Here is a 4,591-nt window from a genome sequence, read left to right as displayed (position 1 = left end):
GAAATATTAATTTAATTTAATTATTTTGAATAGTTTCTTGATAGTTTTTATAGTATATGTAGAATAAGCCTATAATTTTGTTATAATTTGTTTGGTACTAATTTTTTATTTGTTTGTTTATTTTGATTCTTGAAACCATGATAGAGTAGGCTTTGCACATTGGAGGGTCTATATATCAGTTACAAGTCATCCCATTAATGTTTTGTCATTCAGATTTGTAATTTTTTTCCTCCAACAGTAATAATCCAGCTCTGCCAGAGGTCCTCTTTCCATATGATGGGGCCTGTTCGCGCCAGGGGCCCCTATACAGTACGGGCCCCAATGCAGTTGGACTGCTTGAACTGTCTATACTTACACCCCTGATAAACAATATTGGAAAAACACTGGTTTGTAATGTAAAATTGCTTTATATTTATTGTAGAGGATAAAAAGGTCTGAATCTTAAGTTATCGGATAAAATGGTTAGCAGCAAACATCAGTGGGTGCTTGGCCAGCTGCTCATCTCTGACATGCAAAACCACCTTGGAGACACGCTGCCTTGTAACATTTTAGCGAGGAAAAGATTTATGTGGATAATTCAGCTCCCAGTAAAATCCTCCCAAACGGCAAAGGTGAGCACACATAGCAGGTGAAAGGCTATCTGCCCATCTCTGACATGCTAAACTGAATCGGAGAAACACAAATTTGCGACCTGAAACTGCTGTATTCAGTGTTTTACTGGTTTTAATCACTCGTTTTGGAGAGGAAGAAACCTCGGCAGACAATTTGGTTCCTAGTTAAAACCTCCTGAACAATGAACGCTAAAGGATTTTTAACAGGGTTAAGTTTCTGCTGGTTACAATCTTTATTCCTCACCACTAGATGCCACTAAATCCCCCTACATTACTCACTGTTTCTTTAAACGTGTGTGCATTTATAAACGCAAAGTGCACACACACACACACACACACACACACGCACACACACATTGTGGTGACCCTGCTTGTAATCATCTCTGTCCCCAAGGCACACTGGGCTGTCTGCTGTTGGTCACGCTCTGGCCCAGAAGTGCCGTTCACCAGACCGCCGTCTTTCATCACCATCTCCACAGCAACCACGCTCTAAGTCACCGTGACAACGAATTCCACCTGGGCCTGTGACACTTGCCTCCTTCGAGCTCAACATTCAATCACATCTCCCTATCTGCTCCACGGCCCTCCATAGCTCTTTATGACCCTGTCATATGTTGTCTAATCTGCCTCTCTGCCTCTCCCTCACTCAATCACTCACAAACTCTCTATGAACTCCTTTTTTGTTGGTTGCTCCCAAACTGTTCTGATGTTCTGCATTACTGCATGCATGGCCAGATTGACCTGTCAGGAGGCCCAGGGACAGAATTGAGCTGGGGGCCCTGTTGAAAACCGGTTCTGCCCACTTTCTGTGCTGTAGTGTGCACAAGTACCCACTAACTACAGACGGAGGTCACTTATATTGTTGTAATTACAGTTTGCTTATAGACCCCAAGATACTACTCCTTTATGTTGGCCCTAGGTTCACTGTTTGTCAATTTGTGTAATTTTTTAAAACATAACTTTATTTAGTCCCATTTAAACATAATATAACTGAAACAATCAGCATGTTTTAGAAATCTTTTATTTTTTTGCAAAACTATTTTGTGGCCCCTTTTCAAGACAGGACCCTCTACATAATGCAAGACCCACCGTAAAGTTCATTATCTGGAGGGATAATGTGATGTGGTTGTGCATAATCCCATTAAATCTGCAATTAATTACAATTTTTACAGACAAATTGGCACACAATAAAACTGGGGCATGCAGGGCCCCTGAGGGCCTGATGCTCGGCTGCCCCGCCGACTGGATGTAAACAAAGAAACTATAATTATGAGGTTTTGGAGGATGGGATGAATGACACTGAAGACTGTATCATCAAGTTGCATCATGTTTGACCTTGTGTTCATGCTAACATCTTAATGCACACAGGACCTCAGTGATGGATTCTGAAACACCTGAAGATCTCTGTTGCCCTCATGTGGTCACACTGAGAAGAAGCTGGCAGCACATTCAGACAGGGATCCTTAGTTTGGTAGACAGAGTCCAGTTTAGCGTTTATCAGTACCCCAAATGATTTTACAAAACTCTTTATCTTTGGATAGCTTGATTCATATATCAAACCTTTATTCTGTACTGCCCAGCAGGGGTGTTTCTAGGATTTCATGACATCAAGGGCTTAGCCCAGACCTCAGCAGGGGCGTCCTTTCCTTGGATTTTTGTTTGTTTGTTTTTTTAAACAAACTCTAATTTTATGCTTTTTTTAAATGCTCTCCCTCCAGCACCATATTTACCCTTAACTTTAACGACTTTGTCTTTACTTTCCAGATTAATTTTGAATTGTAATGGAAAATTTATTAGAAGCTGTTAGTATTTACTCTAGTATTGAGTGCAGAATACTTTACAAATCCTATCATTAAAAATGTATTGACAAGAATTTGAAAAATACTAAAATGTATATATTAATGTTCAAAGTGATGAATTAATTAAGTGCATTTATTATGATGTATGAAGAGGTTATAACAAGGGCTTTTTATTATTATGAGGTCTATTATTATTAACAACTTTGTTTTTACTTTACAGATTAATTGTGTTAAGAAAGATATTAGTAGCTGTTAGTAATTACTCTAGTATTGATTACAGAATACTTCACAAATCCTATCATTAAAATGTATTGAAAGGAGCTTGAAAAATAGTAAAATGTATGTATTTATGTTAAATGGTGGAATTACCAAAGTACATTTATTATTAAGACTGAACAGATTGGCAGGTTATGACCAGGGCTTTTTAATATTATTAGGACCATTCTTTTTTTTCAAGAGTATATACTATAGATAGATAGATAGATAGATAGATAGATAGGTAGATCCAGGGCTATTCATTAAACTTTCGGGGTTGAAGCGTTGGATGCCAAAGTCCAATGACACCACTGCAGCCAAGACGTATATGTCTTAATTGTTTTCTTCATAGTGTAATATTTAACACACACAGGAACGCCACCCAGTTACAAACAGCACTGTGTTATACTGTAAAACTGCAAAGCATTCTGCATAGTTTGGGGGAGTATGCACTTAAAAGAGTATGCACCAAGCTGTGTTATTACTTTGGTTTGGGTTTATGGAATGACTGCACCCACAAGACAGACTAAACAGACAAGTTTAGGCAGTTCATTGAAGCATGATTCTTTTCCATCTGTTTCCCTTTAAATATACCAAAAACCATGAAGCTGATTATTTGTAACACTGTGGCTACCGCTTTTTTTCAAGGTCATTGAGGAAAAACACTTATATAAATAGCCTTTACACTGCAAAAGTATTCTCAAAGTCAACCAATCAAAAATGCAGTTCTGCATATAATACAGCAGCCAATGAGGTGTTTACACATGGACATATATGGGCATAAAAGAGTTGGGTAAGTGGTCATGTGACCATACCCACGTGACCACATGACATATAGATACTCTATGTATGTAACTGCCCTTGCTGAGAAAGTGAACATTAAAATGTATTGGGGAACTGTTTGTTATTTATGAATGGGGGGGGGGGGGGCTGTCAAATTTTTTATAAGCACTGCATAGGGACTCATGCTTATTTTGGTTTAGGGTAGATATATTCAACTTAAAATTGCTGTATTTTGCATTTATTTTACAGCCAATTTTTAAAGAAAAAATAATGTTGCCAAAATTACATCATTTATCATAGCCAGGAATTGTAAAAAAAAAATATATATATATATATATATATATATATATATAAAAAAAAAAAAAAAAAAAAAATATATATATTAAAAATGTTTAAAAACACAACTTAATGTTGAATTTTCAAATATCTGACAGCCTAACTTTTTCCTCAGAAAACCACTTAACCAAATCTAAGCTTAAAATAGTGATAGCTCATCAAAATTACTTTATCCTACGTAACTCATTTGCACAAACTAACCAGCATGCATGACAAGAGTGAAAAACCCAGGCTCTTTTTCTTCTATTCCAGATTTCGTCTTTGAGTTTTAACTTTTGACTTTCAAACATCAAAGCGAAAGTTTCAAAATTGAATAAGTAATTTAAGGTGAAGAGAGGGTAATGCATTTTCTGTCAGTCACTCAGAGAGGCTCAAGGAAAAGTATTTCCAGCTTCACAGGGGGGTTACAAAACAACAACAAAGACAAAGTTAAATAAATAAATAGAACAGTCCCTTTTTTTTTAGCATTCTAAAATTGCAGCTCATGTGAGTAAGCCTAAGCAACAGGAGAGGATTATCCACTATGCTCCACTATTAGGTCATTGCCATTAGGCTGTAAGACCCTCATAAGTCAGTGGTATCTATCTCTATCTATCTGTAGCTAACAAACACAAATTTGCTAAGCTTTTAATAGAGCGACAGTGATAAAGTGAGGGTTAGTTTTTCTTCTGTGAGACCGAATCCAGGGCACAAACATCGCGTTAATGTGAAGCCCCGGCTGCCTCTAGCGGCGGCAGAGAGAGTGACACCTGTGTTTGTGCTGCAGCCGCTTCCTGTCTGTCAGACAGAGGGAGAGAGAGGGGGGAA

This window comes from Plectropomus leopardus, chromosome 4 (genome assembly GCF_008729295.1).
Source record: "Plectropomus leopardus isolate mb chromosome 4, YSFRI_Pleo_2.0, whole genome shotgun sequence".
Lineage (NCBI taxonomy): Eukaryota > Metazoa > Chordata > Actinopteri > Perciformes > Serranidae > Plectropomus > Plectropomus leopardus.
This window is presented reverse-complemented; position numbering follows the sequence as displayed.